This window comes from Myxine glutinosa, chromosome 4 (genome assembly GCF_964187855.1).
Source record: "Myxine glutinosa chromosome 4, kmMyxGlut1.1, whole genome shotgun sequence".
NCBI lineage: Eukaryota > Metazoa > Chordata > Myxini > Myxiniformes > Myxinidae > Myxine > Myxine glutinosa.
The window spans coordinates 106060371-106079521 of record NC_136264.1 but is presented as its reverse complement, the minus strand read 5'-3'; the positions used below and the strand labels follow the sequence as shown (position 1 = coordinate 106079521).

The 19151-nt window shown below is 42.7% G+C and overlaps 1 protein-coding gene and 1 long non-coding RNA gene across 6 annotated transcripts in view; one reads left to right on the top strand and one right to left on the bottom strand.

Annotated features, from left to right (window-relative positions):
* The window catches only part of LOC137425066 (uncharacterized), a 769181-nt gene that overhangs the window by 687654 nt on the left and 62376 nt on the right, over nucleotides 1-19151 (top strand). The window lies entirely within an intron of this gene.
* The window catches only part of LOC137425067 (uncharacterized), a 67057-nt gene that overhangs the window by 43982 nt on the left and 3924 nt on the right, over nucleotides 1-19151 (bottom strand). Inside the window, exon 2 of the long non-coding RNA XR_010984049.2 lies at nucleotides 10688-10756. This is a non-coding gene — a long non-coding RNA (uncharacterized LOC137425067). The remainder of the gene's footprint in view (nucleotides 1-10687; nucleotides 10757-19151) is intronic.

Below are 19151 nucleotides of genomic sequence, written 5' to 3'. Positions count from 1 at the left end.
CAATTTGCCTTCCATACTGTTTTCTAACCCCTCTAACCCCTTTTTCATCCCTTCCATTTGATTCTCTTGAGCGGCCATTCTGTTTTCTACCCCCGTTAACCCCTCCTGTATTTCCCCTAATCTATTGTCTAATCCCTCAAATTTGTTGTCTAGTCCCTCAAATTTGTTTCCTAATCCCTCTATTCTACTCCCTAACCCTCCGATCTGGGTCCCCATGTCCTCCCTCAATTTCTCGCTATTGGACCCCATCCTTTGTTCTAACCGTTGGCTATTGGCCCCCATGTCCTCCCTTAATTGCTTGCCCATTCTTTGTTCCAATTGTTCGCTATTCTGGGCCATAAGGGCCTTCATTTGTATAAAAAAAAGGTTCAAATCCACCAGCGGCGCTGCTACGGTCGCGGGCGCGGTCGCCGTAGCCATCTGCGAGGCGCCATTTTGCGTGCCCGTAACCTCGTGCGCGACGACGCCATTTTGCGAACCTGCCGCCCTCACTGCTTCGCTCTCCTCATGTCCCTCAATTTGGTCCTGGATCGACCCTGCCTCACTCTCCTCTACCGGAACCCAGCCGTCTTGATCTCCCATAGCGCGACTTTCAAAATTCGGGTTTTGTAAAACAAAATCAAATTTCGGTGACTTGTAATTTTGAGCGCGTTAAGCACGCTTCGGGTCCGTATCTCACTCCCAGACACCAATTTTTACGGACGCGGTTTAGATGTTATTTACCGAGCGGTGGTATTGCCGCGACCGAACAGTTATTCCCCGACTAGACCCCGAATCCACGCAGACGTTGACCAAATCGCGCTATGCCAAATCAATGATGGAAAGGACACGACGACTGGGAAAGAGGAAACGACGCAAGGGGTACAGTTCTCAAGACCTCCGGAGGAGGGTATAATTACAGTGGTGGAGAAAAGGGGGTAGATTACACGGCAGAGTGAGGTAAAAGACACAGAAGAGATGGGCACTTAAATACAATCTTATCTATGCCCGGACAGACCACAGACAAACGGAACAAGGCTGACTTACACAGGGATTGATGGCAGGGAGGGACAGGTAGTTCGATGGCACAAGGTGCACCTTGGCTCGGGGACAGGATAAAGCACGGTCCAGTCCAGAAGATGCGGGGAGGCCTCACAGCGCTCGGAGGTGGTCTTGCTTGCTCCAAGCTCAGCGCGCATCTGACGTCACCTCCCTCTCCCTGCGCATGCTCAGCGGGGAGTCACACGCCCTCGGCTGGTTGGCTCCGCCCCACTGGGGCCGGTCCGCCACTTCCATTGGGTGCGGGGGTTACCGGGCTCCGCCCTTGACGAGGAGCTGACAGGGAGCCCCTATTTGGTAACCCCGTCGAGCACATGTTCGATGGCGGCTCGTTGGGAAGGCCTGGTGCCCTCCCAACACCCCCTACCAACTAAGCCGGAGTGAGGACGCGCACTTCCCGCGCCCGCCGCTGCCGTTGCTGTTGTTGTTGTTGTTGCTGAACCGTGAGGAAGAGCTGCGGGGAGGTATCGGGAGGTCCTAAACTTCCTAATGGTGCCATACAATCACATTCTGGTGCAACGAAGGGTCAGAAGTAATGGAAACGAGTCCTTAACTGACATAGACTAAGAATAACTAGCAAGATGTCCTATAGTTGTCTTACATGAGATGCGGTGAACCTGGGCACGACATTTAATGGGGGAAATAGGGGGAGGTCGGGTCTACAGAGTGTTGTTTACAGAAAATGGGACTAGGGAATGGGGGATTGGGGATAGTTGGGAAGTATTGAGGAAATAGGGGAATATTTACAAGCGGATATGGATGGATGCAAATCCCATATCTGCAACAATATATATATATCTGTGCAGTGTCTGTCTTGTGTGAAACGAGGCTCGTGAAAGAGCTAACATTTATTTCACAAACAAATCAACCAGACAAACAAAATATATAAAAAGAGGGAGCGGAAAACAAGATGGGGAGAGAAGGGGAAGCACACAAACATAACATTTGAGAGCAGGGAGATGTGTGGGAGGGAGAGGACTTGGGGGGAGGAGGCGTGGGAAGGGGGGGGGGGGTGGGAGAAGTATAAAACACAAGGACACCAAGGACTTCCCGGACAGAAGTTGGTATTTCAAAAAAGTGGATTTGGGGTGAAATTAGCGGGGGTTGAAAAGATCAAGGTTTTGGATGGGGGAAGACGAGAGATGGTGGTGAACAGCTGTTTTAAAGACCTGGAGGGTGGAGTGGGATTGAAGAGAGTGAGGGAGTTTGTTCCAGAGGCGGGAGAAAAGAGGAATGAAGGAGTGAAGGTGAGCAGAGAGTCTTGATTTTGGCAGTTTAACCATAAGAGGGTTGCAGGCAGATCTTGTGCGACCTGTAGGAGTATTTGGTGGACAGAGCCCAGAGAGAGCTGGGGGGGCAAGGCCAGAGAGGAGTCGGTAGAAGACGGAAAGACCACCAACCTGCCTGCGGTGAGTGAGTGAAAGGCCCTTGGAGTTAGCTTCATCGTGGGAGATTCCAATGATTCTGAACGCTTTGGTTTCAACAGCGTGAAGACGAGCTAGGTGTGAGGCAGGAGCACCAGCCCAGAGGGGAGAGCATTATTCCATTGAGCTGCGGATGAAAACCTTGTATGTGGTGAGGAGCTCAGGTGTGCCAAGGAAGGACTTTTCACGACGGAGGATGCCCAGTCGGCGACTGGCTTTGGAGGCCAGATTTGAAATGTGGTTTTCCCAGGAAAGATCATGGCAGATAGTGAGACCCAAAAGCTTGAGTGACAGAACTTCTTGGAGAGGATTATTCAGAAAGTGGATGGGAGTGTTGTCCAGTCGGTCTTTTCGGAGAGACATCGTAAGAGTGTGAGATTTGTCAGGATTGAAAGACATGTTCCAGTTGTTTGCCCAGTCTGTGATTTTGTCCAGGTCTGCAGAGAGTGAGGAGGCTGCAGACTGCCGATCTGAGGGATGAAGAATGGAGCGGCAGAGAGTAGAGTCATCAGCAAAGAGATAGAGAGGATTTTCAAGAGAGTCAGAGAGATCATTGATGAAGATCAGAAAAAGCACAGGGCCCAGAACACTGCCTTGGAGAACTCCAGCCTGAACAGGAAGAGGAGATGAGAGAAACCCATTCAGGGCCAAACGCTGTTGTCTTGTCTTGTGTTGTCACTGAACTACTCCCTCAAACTTTTGTGAAATCGTACTATTCCAACTTGACCCACTGCGGGAGTATGCGCTCGACTGAGTGGCGTTCTAGTTTGTCTGTACGTTTATCAAGAAATGTTAAAATGTGATCCTGCTTCCACAATGCAAACTGAATACGGCACATTCAAAATTACGTAATCTGCCTCAAAATGCTCGGTGCCCATAAACAGAAACCCCAGGAAGTTGGGGTGTTCAGGGCAAAGTATGATTACCTCCGCCACCAAAGGTGGATGGAGGTTATGTTTTGACCCCTGCCTGTTTGTCTGTCCATTTGTCCGTTTGTTTGTGAACAAAATATCTCAAAAAGTTGTGGACGGATTCGGACCAAATTTGGCAAAGATGTAGCGTGCGTGACAAGGACAAAATGATTAGATTTTGGTGAAGATCCGGATTCGGATCCGGCTCGTAGAATTTTTTAAGTGATGCTTCACCATTGGGAGATAAGACCAAAAACGATACATAGCAGATCTCAAAAAGTTATGGATGGATTTGGACGAAACTTGTTGGACAGGTTGTGTGTGTGACAACGAAGAATGGATTCAATTTTGGTGAGGATCCAGATCCGGATCCAGCTAGTAGAATTTTTAAAGTAATTCTTCCCCATTCAGTGATATGGCGAACCAGGTGGAGGTATGCTCTCTACTGAGTGCCGTTCTAGTTTATTATGTATCTAGGATAAGGATTTTTACTTGGAATGGCTCACCAATCTTCTGAAAGATGCCAACATACTTGGGAAAGTAGTTGAGAGAAAGGTCATTGCCTCTGCACAATGAAAGGCTTGGGGAACTTACTCAGCTCGCTGAGTGTGCACCCGCTCCTACTGCAAACCCCCAAACATGTGGGAAGGCCCGAGTGGAAGAGTTTGTGCTGCACAACCCCTCTGACGGATCGTTACCAGTGAATGGGCTGTGTGCCTGGATTAGGATCTTCTGAGAACTAATGGGAAGGATATATCTGGGGATTGTTAATGTAAAGGGTTAGTTTATAAAATTATATTTGCTGTTAATCTTGTTGGGAGGGAGAGGAGGGGCTTTGGGAGCTGTATGGGCTGTGAAGACCATTATAAATATATATATTTGTTTGGTTCCGGGGTCGCAAGGGAAGTTAATTTGTAAGAAATTGCCATTATTTGGTTTAAATGCTGAAAATTATGCTTAAAAGATTATTTAATTACACATTTTTCGATTAACAGCAGGTTAAAAGTGCCGGGAAAGCAGAGCAGAATCAGTGGAAGCACAGACAGCGCATGTGCAAAAGGCCTCGTTTAGCATTCATACGCCATTTTGAAAATCAAATATAGACCTGGTGGTAATGTGAAAGGCCTTCATCTAATTAAAAGACAGGAAATTATTCACAACTTGCAAAGTTTGCAACTTGTTCCTTGTATAATTGTGGTAAACTCAACATATTGAGCTATCCCAATACAAACAAACAACAACAGGCATTTTAAGGCCATTTTCCCTGCTAAAGCGGGGGTTAGCCTTGCGGTCCCCATGACAATCTTCTCCATTTTGCCCTATTTTCTGCATCTCCCCTTGATAACGCCCTTGCCCACATTTCTTCTTCCACCACCTTTAGCCAAGTCTTTCTCGGTCTTCCCCGTCCTCTACTTCCTTCCACATTCATTTCCATCACTCTTCTCAACCAGTCACTTTCATCCTTCCTCAACACATGACCAAACCATCTCAACCTGTTTCTCTTCACAGCATCCATCACAGGCCCCATAATCTTTCGCAATTCATCATTTGTCTTCCTCTCTCTCTCAACGATACTCTGCACGTCCACTGAAACATTCGCATTTCCACCCTTTCCAGCATTCGTTGCTGCTCTACGTTCATTTCCCATGTCTCGCTCCCATAAATCATAACACTTCTCACACATGCAGCATACACCTTTCCCTTCAGCTTCAATGACACTCCCCTCCTCGTCAGCACGCCACTCGGTTCCCGAAACTTCTTCCATGCACATCTCACTCTAGCAACCGTTGCCGAGTCTGATCCACCTTCTCCATTCAGCATGTCTCCGAGGTAGCAAAATGTTTTCACCCTTCCAGCTTCACGCCGTCTCCAAGATCCAAGTCAACATTTCCTCCATCTGCAGCTCCCTCTGCGCACACCTTACACTTGAATGTAGCTGCCACACTGGTTAATGACCCTCTCAGACCACTGCATTTTTGATGAACGCACTCAGCGCACATTGTACATTGAAGGGAGTTCACTCCGACACCCTTCCTGCACACAGCACATGGCCATTTCCCAGTTCTTTCCACCTCACCACATGCTTTACCACTTGCCATCACCTTCGTCTTTCCGATATTCACCTTCAGACCTTTTGTCTCCATACATATATCCCAATAAGTGTGTTTAATGGAAATCAGGCAATAATGTAAAGTTACCTGTGCTTTTGCCAGTAGTATGTCCTGAAGTAATGCTTGTTTTTGGACCTGAAGTTCCAAGACTTTGGTCACACTGTTCCAATCACTTAGTGTTCCTTTAATAGCATCCCAAACAGCTCCCCACTTCACTTATTTTTCAGATCCCAAACTGACATTTTTCACACAAATTTGCATGGAGCATCAGACGTATAATATAAGTTCTGCTTCAAAGAAAACTCAAGGTCATTCAGTGTAAGACCAATTGCAAGATTTGGAACTGATGTTCTTTCCTTCCTCTGCATCTGTTTGCTTGTGCATCTGCTTTTGTGCGTGACCACCCCTCCTGCCCCTTCCTCTCCCTACCACGTCTGTGTGCTTGTGACATGCACGCACAAAACCAAGCATATGCAGGTGTGTACGTGCTTCATGATGGGAAATATGGTTTACAACTCGGTATGTGACACCGTCTAATTGTTGAACGGTGTCGTCTTAACATAGCACTTAACCATCTGCCCAATTAATATGCTTCACATTTCTGTACGTTCTCAGTTAGTATAGGCAACAATGTATTGTATATTGCAGCGATGCTTGCGATGTCAATTTGCTGAAACCAGTCAATAACCAAATAACTTATAAAGATGACATCAGCGAATGCAGCAAGGTGAGCTCACAGGGCCTCTGCTGTTTCCCATTCATTAGCCTTCCGTGCACGATTCCACGGCTTATACCGCGATAATCCACACGTGTTTGAAATGTCGATAGATGCGGATGGAAGAGAAGTAGCCTCCCGGTGACTGCCATTCGAACCACCGTTAACAATGTGTGTATATTTGTACACCAAGCACTCCTCAATCATGTGTTCTAATCAGACAAACTGTGGTAAAATGGCTAAAACCAAAAAATGTCATCATCAGGCTTTGATTGGAATGCACAAGTTTTGAGAACAATTTGTGCACTTGGGTAAATGGAATAATGCAAATTTCGTAAAGTGTACGCGCTGCATTGCTGGAGTAGTTCATTGTCACACTGGTCCGCACGAGGCTTTCAGTGGTATTTTTTCCATCTTATTGTTTATACTTAGTCTGCACAGCTAGTGAGATTTTTCTTTTTTTTTTAAAGAGGAGTGATAGGCTCTGCTCTAATATGGAGAGCTTCTAGTTTGTAAGGATATATTCTGGTGAAACCTTTGTCGATGTGCACTTTGAATTGATGTAAGTGCCCACAGCCATAATTGATACAAAAGGCTTGTGAACAACTGATGCATCTTTTGTTAACAATACTCCAGATTTGCATTTCCAGCAAGTCTTATATTTATCATGATGCTTATATACAACAAGAGAATATATCTTGCTTACCGCCCCTTCCCCTTGATTTATTTCCCTTTACTACAACACATGAAAAGCTGACTTTGATCTGGGTAAACAAAATACACAAACAAGTACGGATACATTCAAAGTACACCACCCCCATGCCAAATAATTAAATATCCTACAGCGCGGCATTGCCGGGGCGCCCTAGGCGCCCGGCAATACCGCAGTGCAGCTCATAGAGACTGCATTGGGAGGGAGAGGTGCACAATAAATTGATTGATTAATTGCATAATTAAAATCAATAAAAGATTATCATAAAATATTTTCTTAATCAATTGGCTAATAGCATAACTAAACCACTAGCGTTTCATCCGAAGATGTAACTTTTATAAATTTAATTAAATAAGTCATTAATAAAAAAATAAATAATTAATTGATTAATCAATAAATAATTAATCAATGAAATGATTAATCAATAAATCAAAAATATCCTTTATGGCCACATCACCTGGTCACTGTCATGTCCAAATATTAGCTTCCTAGCTCAAAAGGTGCCTGAGATATTGCCCAGATGAGAAAGAAAATAAATAAATGATTAATAATGAAAATAATTAAATAATAATCATAAAAAATTAAATAATTAATCAATTGCCTTACAGAACACATAAACCACCACGATTTCATCCGAATCTGTAACCTAAAGAAAAATTTTGTCATTAATCAAATAATTAAATAATTAATCGATTAATTGATTAATCAATAAATCAAAAATAGCCTTGACAGCCAAATCACTTGGTCATTGTCATGTCCAAATATCAGCTTGCTAGCTCAAAAGGTGCCTGAGATAATGCCCAGAAGAGAAAGGAAATATATAAGTACTTAATTAATTGCGAATAATTAAATAACTAATCAATTAATTGATTAATCAATAAATCAAAAATATATTTTACAGCCAAATAACTTGGTCATTGGCATGTCTAAATATCAGTTTCCTAACTCAAAAGGTGCCTGAGATAATGGCCAGAAGAGAAAGGAAATGAATAAGTACTTAATTAATCGCTGATAATTAAATAACTCATCAATTAATTGATTAATCAAAAAACAAAAAATCCCTTTTTTTTTTTACAAAGGACTTGCTCACTATTGTGCCGAAATTTCAGCTTCCTAGCTCAAAGGATGGCTGAGATATCGCCCGGACAAACAAACAAGAAAGAAAACAAACAAGAAAACAAGAAAACAACCAGAGTGAAAACTGAGTACTCCCTTTCAGCGTGCGTCATTGCCGTGCCCCCTTCTGTGCCCGGCAATGACGATTTGCAATGCCTGAAGATGGCATAGGAAAGGTGCGGTGTACAATATACAAACAAACTGTCACAACAGCTGCGTTTTTACCTAGCTCAGGCTGAACAGTAAGAAAAATGTATTCCAAAGACTTTTAAAATGGTAGCATTTAAGAAGAATAGAGCAAGGAGAAACAACCATAGGTGGGCTCTACCTCCTCCACCATTTAGGTTCCTTGTGTGGAACTCATATTATTAGTCCCCGAACGGTTTCACCAGAGGGGACTATAGGTTTGCTCTCCGACTTTGTCTGTCCGTCCCACCTGTACTTTTTTGCACTTTCTTTTTCCATACCCTTTGACATATTCAACTGAAACCTGATACATGGCTTTATTATGATAAGTTACAAAACAAGTTGGAGTTTTGGGGCATTTCGCCAATTTTTCACGGTGTTATGCCATTTTTGAAATTTGAAAATATCACATATTATACATGGGTCAGTTTTCAACTGCCCCTCCACCCCACTGCTTTACATCCATTGGCTGGACAGCTGGCTTGACTCCACCCCAAATGAAGCAGCACAGATTGGCAGGCCTTTGGCCTGGGTGATAGTCCATGGCCCAGTACAATTGCAATGATTGCAACCACACTGTGGTGCTGTACATACACGACTCGATTGCCAGAAAGGTAGGCCACAACGCGTGGATACAAACGAAAGCACTTTATTACAAGCTCGCACATCAGCACTCGGCGGACTCGACCTTAGAGCCCGGCAGCCCGCATATATGTCCCGAGGCCACGCCTTGCCCCCGGGCGTGGCCGAACGGCCGAAAGGCGGGGCATGTATCTCAGTTCCACGCCCGGACGCTCGCGCCACCCACTGGTGCGCGGAATTATTGACCATTGTGCCCGCCACAACACTATATTATACAACATATGCTTTTGCTTCATGTATGTACACCGGCTTATTTTTATTGCTTAGCACCAAATGTGGCATTATACACCGCCCAAATAAAGGGGTGTGTTCAGTGGTGTGAAATTTTCCAGACTTTTTCCCTTTACCGTTTAACATATTGAACTGAAACTTGGTATGTGACATGTATTGCAAAGCAATCCTCCCTCATGTTATTATTACCCTTGCCTGAGGAGAGGGTATTGCATTTGAGTCCATTTGTCTGTCTGTCTGTTTGTTTGTCTGTTTGTTTGTTTGTTTGTCCGCACAAAATAAATATGATTTTCTCTGCAACCATTGGTCCGATTGACAGGAAATTTTCACCATATGTGCAACTCCACCTGTATAATTTTTAATGATAATTATGACGTCATAGGTCACGTGGTTCAGCCGCCGTCTTGGAAAAAACGAAAACATTGCACCTCTATAATCTCCGAAAGCGCTGAATAGAAAAAATTGAGACATGGCTCATTGTAAAGAACTCTCCATGGGGAATAAAATATGTTAATGATGATGTCATAGGTGCCTCCATTATGAGGTCATAATTCGACAAGTACAAAACTTCATCCAATCAAGATGAAATTTCTTGAGCGTCATGTAAGCATAAATTAGTGGAGAAAAATAATAATGACGTCATCGGTCACGTGGTTCGGCCGCCATATTTGTTTTAACACAAAAGCTTTAAAAACCACTGAAAATACATCCTGGCGAGGGTCTGCAATCCCTGATTGCTCTTTCTTGTTATTATTATCATATACATTCATCCCTTTACTCATTCATTCAATCACTCGTTCATTCATTCCTCCCTTTTCCTATTTTGAGGCTGAACATGGCAAGCATCCACTCTACCAAATACATGTGCAGATTCCATATGCCATCGATGAGATAAGGTTTCATTATTCATAGACCCATATAGGATGTCGAGTGAATTTGGAATTTGGTCAAGGCTATGGCCTGAAGACCTGTTTTTTACATTTGTGAAAGATACTATGGAATATCGATACATGAGGGAATCGAACACATCCACGAGCAAATATGATTGGTCAGGTGAAATGGCATGCCTAACGTAGTCTCCAAAACATTGCGCACTTTATAATGAATCGCTCCTCTGCAAATTAACAGAAGCGAGTTAACAGTTAGCTAAAGCATATCATCAAATAGCCTTCCTTCTGAAATAGAACCCAGACAAAACAATCCTGAGTTTATTCCTGTAACTCTGCTGTCCTTGCAGTTTCATGAAAGAACATTCACCATTAAATAAGTAGTTTAACTCACAACTTTCTGCCAATTATGCTGATAGTTATATACTATCCTGAGACTACATGTTACATGATACAATTTTTTGACACTACAGTATACATAAAAGTGTTGCAATGTTCAACCATTTCATATCTTGTAGACCCTTCCCATTTCCCTGAACCCTCCTCTGACATCTGCTTTAAGATTTTGAGAGGTTCGAGGTGGCATTTTATACTTTTCTTTGCATAGTACTTCCCATCATCCTTTCAGATGTTATCGTTCGTCGAGCACAGCCATACATGTTGGAGCTCCAACACATCCCACAAACCCTGTTATCTTATGTGAGCAATGTGTACCTGGGCTCAGCAGCTCGGTGAAACCCGTTTCCATATTTCAAGGCCACAGGATGCCATTCCACGTGACACCTTGTAGTGAGAAAATTGACAAAAGGCTTGTTCACACCTGCTTATTATTCTAATAATTATTCTGCATATTATTATTATTCATAATGCATACAGTATTATTATAATTAAGGAAAGACTCCAAAAACTGTTGTTGCGCTTGTCATTTTTCCCCAGACACATTTTCTTTTTCTGCACTCCCATTTTTATGATATCCAGTGTGATATTAATAGTGGCATTTCTTAATATATCCTGGAGATGGTTGCTCATCAGTTAATGCAGATCTCAGCCTTGATTTGTTCAGCTTCAGTACTGGAAACGTTTGTTGACAATATATGTATTGCCATAAAGGGTGGAATTGCGTGTTGCACTAACTTCCTGTAGGTCAAATTTTCCAAAGTTTAGGCTTAGTAGGATTCTAACAGTGGACATTTTCTGTTTGTTGTTCACAATTGCTGAGGACTGCAGGAGTTCAGTTAATTCCAGCTCTCATTGTCAATTGTCTCAGAAAATTGATCAGTAATTAGCCAACCCCTTTGCCTTTTTAAGATGTATTGAGACACTCAAAAACTTTCCCAAGGTGGCACTGCTTACTAGACTAAATACATTATGTCCATTGCTCTCTTCAGTTTTCCTTCTTCTTCTTACCTCATACTGGCATCTAGAATTGAAATGTTGTGGAACAGCAATTCTATAACAATGAAGGAAACATATGACAAGAGTTCCTTTCTCAAAAGCAATACATATTTGTCCATTCTGCATTGAATTGCCTGTGATCTTGGTCTATTTTCCCTTTCTTCGGGATCATATCCTTGTCCATTTCGAACAAACAGGCAAAACGGTAAAGTACCTAGAACAGCACTCGGTAGAGAGCACACCTCCGCCAGGCTGAACAGTTTATGTTTTGTATCCCAATGATAGACCGAATCTGGATTCGGACCTAAACCAAAATCTAATCGGCTTGTTCTTGTCACCAAACCAACTCGTCCACCAAGTTTAGTTATAACTCTTCCATAACTTCTAAATATCATGTCATGTATTGTTTTTGGCGCGATCTCTCAATGGTGAAGAATCACTTTTAAAAATTCTACTAGCCGGATCTGGATCTGGATCTTCACCAAAATCTAATCATTTCGTTCTTGTCACATGCGCTATCACAAATCTGCCAAACTTGGGGATAGGGGGTGCATGCAAAGGTTTTAGGCAGTTTTAAAAAATAATACCCTGTGGTTTAGGATGCGATGGAAAGTTAGGACGGTTTAGGACAGAAAAACGAAGGTGATGGCAAGTGGTAAAGCATGTGGTGAGGTGGAAAGAACTGGGAAGTGGCCGTGTGCTGTGTACAGGAAGGGTGTCGGAGTGAATTCCATTCAATGTACAATGTGCGCTGAGTGGGTTCATCAAAAATGTAGTGGTCTGAGAGGGTGATTAACCAGTGTGGCAGCTACATTCAAGTGTCAGGTGTGCACAGAGGGAGCTGCAGATGGAGGAAATGTTGAGTTGGATCTTGGAGATGGCATGAAGCTGGAAGGTGTGAAAACATTTTGTTACCTAGGAGACATGCTGAATGGAGAAGGTGGATCAGACTCGGCAACGGTTGCAAGAGTGAGATGTGCATGGAAGAAGTTTTGAGAACTGAGTGGCGTGCTGACGAGGAGGGGAGTGTCGTTGAAGCTGAAGGGAAAGGTGTATGCTGCATGTGTGAGAAGTGTTATGATTTATGGGAGCGAGACATGGGTAATGAACGTAGAGCAGCAACGAAGGCTGGAAAGGGTGGAAATGCGAATGGTTCGGTGGATGTGTGGAGTATCGTTGAGAGAGAGGAAGTCAAATGATGAATTGTGAAAGATGATGGGAATAGAGCCTGTGGTTGATGCTGTGAAGAGAAACAGGTTGAGATGGTTTGGTCATGTGTTGAGGAAGGATGAAAGTGACTGGTTGAGAAGAGTGATGGAAATGAATGTGGAAGGAAGTAGAGGACGGGGAAGACCGAGAAAGACTTGGCTAATGATGGTGGAAGAAGAAATGCGGGCAAGGGGGTTAACAAGGAGAGATGCAGAAAATAGGGCAAAATGGAGAAGATTGTCATGGGGATCGCAAGGCTAACCCTCGCTCTAGCAGGGAAAATGGCCTTAAAATGCCTGTTGTGTTTGTTGTTGTTGTTGGTTTTGGGTGGGACCACAATTCCCTCTGTGTGAAAGTTTCGTTTTATGCCACTTCCAGTGGAGATGGGTATTACAAGTCATCTCAACCGTATTTCTGGGGGAGTTAACCTATTCATAAGGACAGGTTATTCGATAGTTACTGTAACAAACAGACAACAATACCAACAACTGCTTTCCACATTTTCGAAATCAGAATGGTTCAACAGGTTCCATCGTTTGCAATTCCACACCGAAATACTTGTTTAGTTTCATCACTTTCATCATGCTTTGCAGGCCGCGCACGTGTGTCAACATTTATTTGTTGACGGGCCAAGAATAATTGCCTGGCGGGACATATGTTTTCCACTCATTCTTCTAAACTAAGCTATGAGACTGCTCACTAGCTCTTAAGTACCTTGTATATAATCTAGGGAAAACTGGGGAGCTCTGTGACACGGATTACACTTGGACAATCAACTTTAGCAGCAATTCTCTGCCATTGCTATAGGAAGTGTTTACACATTGTAAATTTGTATCATTGCCATTGGCCAAGAATACCTGCAAGAGGGGATGCCCAAATGTACCCCATGTCGCAACGTAAGGAGTTTCCGTTACGTGATAATGCAAATCAAATGCAGGTGGTGTATTCCATCGATTTGTGGTTGTATTTGTATTTGTTTTCGAGCTGCAACACAGTCAAGCATCTTCAATAGCAATTGATAATTGGAAGTTATATTTCTGCAGGAATTGAAGTCGAAATTAAATGCAATATTGTTATTAACAAAAGGGAAGTGGGTCATAATTCCTGCAGTGAATGGCATGGAATGATTGTTCAGCCCATGGCATGGGTCGGGGTGGAGGGGAGGGTAGGTGGACAAATCAATCACAGTTTTCAGAGGGTGAACACTTTCCTTTGAGCTGTCTCGAGTAAGACTTTGATTTTTCCAACCCAACTACAAACTGTCAAACTCATGTTTTGCAGGCCAGGGCATTGAATCAATGGGTAATGGCCAATCCATTGCTTGGGATATGTAGTTGTGGACCCCTCTGCTGGCATTGGTTGTACATGTTTATTGATGATAAATATACCACTGGGTCTTTCACTAAAAGAGTAAACGAACACCCAGGCAGTTTCTGGCTAAATTCCAAATTCCAACTCTGACTTCCGCTGAGTCGGCGTTGGCAAACCAACCAATGTAATCTGTGCCATGAGACTACTTCCATATAGCACAGAATTTGCCCTCGGGCAGACAACCAAACAACAATTACTATTAGCAAGCATGCATAAACATGGTCAAAGTAAAACATTTTTCCAGGATGTTTTAGACTCGTAAAAGTGACGAATATAGTTTAGGTTTTCATTACTAAAGAGTATAATATTGCAACAACGCAAATAATCCAAATCCTGTTCCAATACTTTCTCTTTCAGTATTTGGACGAGTCTGTTTGATGTTCTGTGGACCTTCTCCCTTTTTTTTCCTTATTTTTTTGTATACAACATCGAGGCTCGTGAAAGAGCTAACATTAATCACAAAAAAAGGGACACGTAAAACATATAATAAGGGGAGCGGTAGACAAGATGGGGAGAGAGGGGGAAGCACACAAGTACAACATTTGAGAGTCGGGACATCGGGAGATCTGTGGGAGGGAGAGGGCTTGGGGGGAGGAGGCATGGGAAGGGGGGGGCGGGGGGAGGGAGAGAAGTATAAAACACATGGACCCTTCAAGGACTTCCAGGAAAGAAGTTGGTATTTCAAAAAGTTGATCTGGGGTGAATTAACAGGGGTATAAAAGATCAAGGTTTTGGATTGGGGAAGATAAGAGATGGTGGTGAACAGCTGTTTTAAAGACCTGGAGGGAGGAGTGCGATTGAATAGAGTGAGGGAGTTTGTTCCAGAGGCGGGAAAAAAGAAGAATGAAAAAGTGAAGGTGAGCAGAGAGTCTTGATTTTGGCAATTTCACCAGAAGAGGGTTTCACTCCCCTTAATACCGTAACAAAGGTTTGAATTCATTATGTTGTGTTGCTCCATTGTTTCATCTATCTATAATTCCAGTAATCTCTGTGTGTATGTTTGTATGTTTGTATGTTTGTATGTTTGTCTGTGACCGCTGTTTCTCGACAACTACCGGTCCGATATACTTGAAACTTGCCAGGTATATTGCTGGGGACCCGAGGATGTGCCTTTTCAAGGTTTCATATTAATCGGAGAAGTAGTTACCGAGCTATGTCCAAAAAACGATTCAACCAATCAGAGAGCAGCGAGCTATCACGTGTGCCGAACGTGGCGAACAGACTCTGCCTCGGACGGCACATTTGAGAGCGTATTCATTTATTTCACGTTGGAAAACTATGTTGCCGTTAAACTATGTTTTAAAACTAATTAAAACTAATTTGCGATTCATCGTAACTGCGATTTGCGACGTTCCGGACAGTGAAGACTGCACTTCCGGCAGCCAATCACAGAACGCGTTGTTGCGGTTGTGAGAGCGAGCCGAGCCGAGCGCGTGCGCCATTACGGTTCGTAATTCGATTTCTTCCGGAGAAAATAATAATTTCTCGATTTCTTATGCGCATTATTTCTCCCAATTCAGTCAGAGCGAAGGGCGGAAGCGAAGAGCGTTGTTTTTTTTGTTTACGGGCGTACGGGCGGGGTAGAGCGTACGGGTAGCGTTTTTTTTTTTTTTTGGCAAGGAACGGGCACCCACGTACGGGCATGCCCTAGTCTATCTATAATTCCAGTAATCTCTGTGTGTATGTGTGTGTGTATGTGTGTGTGTATGTGTGTGTGTATGTGTGTGTGTCGTTTGTCTGTGACCGCTGTTTCTCGACAACCACGGGTCCGATATACTTGAAACTTGCCAGGTATATTGCTGGGGACCCGAGGATGTGCCTTTTCAAGGTTTCATATTAATCGGAGAAGTAGTTACCGAGCTATGGCGATTTATTTACCAAACTCCGCAAGCCGTTCGCTTTGGACCAAACCATTTCATGTAAATAGAGGGGGGGGATTGTCACCGTACTCGCAAGCCGTTCGCTTTGGCTTTGCGAATGGACCAAACCATTTCATGTAAATAGAGGGGGGGGGGATTGTCACCGTACTCGCAAGCCGTTCGCTTTGGCTTTGCGAATGGACCAAACCATTTCATGTAAATAGAGGGGGGGGATATAATTTTAGATATATATATAGTACGGGCATGCCCTAGTAATTTTAAAACAACCTGGTTATGGCTTTTGCAGTTTATGAATGGGTATATCGTGGGTGTGTGTGTGCATTTATACAGGGGACTCCCGATAAATTGAATACCCTCCAATTCCCATTTAATAATGCAAGTATCGTTTATCTTTCTCGAAGTTGACTAGCTGACTAGCAACAACTCGAACTCGAAATATTTTGAATACAGCTTTTTTTTTTTCTTTTTTTTTTAGTCAAAGCTAACACTTTGACTGCAGTTTGCACAATGATGCTCCATATAGAACCACCTTTCGAGGCCATTTTTCCCCGCAGAGCAGGGGTTGGCCTTTTTCTGGCACCTTGATCCCCTTTTTGAAGCAATGTTTTATGGCCGGATGCCCTTCCTGCCGCCAACCCTGTTGGTCGCCTCTTGCGACACACAGGGAATTACCAGTGAACTGGTACTCAATTTGCCGACCTCGGAAGGATGACAGGCTGAGTCAACCCCCCTGGCGTTAATTCAGCGATCGACTGGGATTCGAACCCAGGATCCTAGGATCCCAAGCCGGCGCCCTAACCGCTAAGCCAACACCAGGCTTCATGATGCTCCATATGTTCGTTCATAATTAATGCACAATTTGATCTGAGCAATATGGTTTCAAGATCATTTTGTAATTGATTATGCGTGTGGTTTTTGGTTTGTTGTTTTTGCAATGTGATATTTGAGTACTTAAGACCTGATAAAAGTGTTTTTCACTTAAACATGCATTGAGTTCATAAGATGTGCTGAGATGCTATGAATACAGTATTGGGACAACACAAATGTAGGACATTTTTGTTATAAAGTGTACATAAACACAATATTATGAGGACAGTTTATATTGACCCTTCCATAATTACATATTTACCCACCATGTGGTCATGCAAGAATGCTTTTGACATATTTTTCCCCGTTAGGCCAAAAAGGTGGCAATTACACCTTGAGTCATGGAGTCGGGTGCAACCTGGTTTCCAACCAGTTCGAGTTCCCTAACAACCAAATACTAATAAAATAGGACTCAAGCTAAAATGTTTGTGATAGAAAACCAGCGACATACCTCTTAACAAGTTACACAGTTTACACAAATTACCCACATTACCTTAAAGCTACCCTTAACTAAGCTAGTACACAAAAGCAACAGGTCTCAAAATTTGTCAGTATCAGAGTTCTGAAACAAGGACAGCATTCCCAATATTTGTGTGTGTGTGTGTGTGTGTGTGTGTGTGTGTGTGTGTGTGTGTGTGTGTGTGTGTGTGTGTGTGTGTGTGTGTGTGTGTGTGTGTGTGTGTGTGTTGTATCGTATCAAGCATGTGATGATTGACTTGGTGGTGTAATTAGCATTATAACATGTTGCAAACAATACTGGACTTTCTAAATGACGTAATCCACTCCAAAATGCTCGGCTCACATGCACAGAACCCCCTAGAAATAGCAATATTCGGGGCATTTGAGCTGCCGTCCTGCGTGTGTAACAACGATTGTCACCAAAAATGGCTCAATAAGCTTCTAAAAGAAGCCACAAATATCTGGAAAAACTACTTGAGATAAAGCTGGGTGTGCCTCTGCACAATGAAAGATTTGGATGGAGATACCATATCTGGTCTGGGTACTTCTGAATACTGATGGGCAGGTCATATCTGTGGCTTGTAGATGAATACACAGGGCAAGTTTAAAATAAACTTTTAAAATTATATTTACCACTAATTAGGTTTGGTGGGAGTGGCAGCTGTGATGGCTGTTATAAATATATTGTTTATTTGGTTCCGGGGCAGCAAGATAAATTACATGCAATTTTTGCATCTCTTGGAAAAAGGGGAACCGTCTCTCCATGTGTGTATATGTGTGTGTGTGTGGGGAGGGGGGGGGGGTGGAGGGAGGGGGGTTGTGATATTTCTTGTATTTCCATGAGTCCAATTTGTATCCAGGAACACAACAACTATGGTTAACCATCTCAAAATTGCCACTCTTTCATTTTAATGTTAAAGATTATGCTTAACATGCCATTTGAATTACAGATTTTGTGCTTGCAACAGCAGGTTAAAAGTGCCCGCGCTATCAGAAGTGAGTCATTGTAAACACACACAGCACATGTGTGAAAGGCCTCATTGGCATTTATACGTCATTTCAAAAGTCCTGTATTTACAATGAATGTGATTGTAAAGTAGAGCGGAAAGTAGGATCAGAAGAAGACGTTATAATATCAGTGCATTGTAACGGTACACAGTGGGCTGGAGCCTGGAAATTACCAAAAATGGACTCTTATCAGGCATCAATGGCTCTGAGTGCTTCAGAAACTAGAAAAAAAATCCAGTTTAACAAAAAAAAAAGTAAGTCATAAGCTCAACTCCAAGAAAAATGGTGAACGTTAGAAGATCGGCAATATTTCAATTTCGCGATAACCTTAGCTCAATGGTTTCGCGGAAACTGTATTTTGCCAATAAATCTGTCAAAGGCTAAGAAAATGACAAAATTATGCCCATTAAACCTAATTCTTTCATACTAAACCATAAATGTACCAAGTTCACTGAATCTAATCAAATATTAGGCTGTACAGCCTTCAAGTGCCAAAAATTTGAGGTTTTCGGTCAAATTTTTTGCCGATTTTTGATTATTTACCCATAAAATCGATGTTTTTTCCACCCAAAATTTGCCGCATATCTGTAAAAATTTCAAAATGCCACAAGCCAGATTTACTCCAGTGTATATTTTCTGAAAATATAGGTCTCAGTGCCTTAGAAAATGCATATATTGTGAAATCTGACTTGTGGCAATTAGAAAAAATGAATTTCACACAAAAGTCAATTTTCGAAAATCTATTGCAAGCCGTTTCCGGGGCGTCTATTTCCATTTTAACATTTTCTTGAATAATTTGAGTTTGAATCAAGTTCTAGGGCTAAAATTTCACACAGGGAAGTTTTTTGACCTGGGAAATCCAAAAATGCAATCAGATTTACCCCTAAATCAACCCTTTTCATGTTGCCCAAATGCCCAAATATGGTAATTTGGGCCCAGACCCCTCAAAATCAAAATTTAAAAACAAATTTTTTTCTCGTTGTAATAAG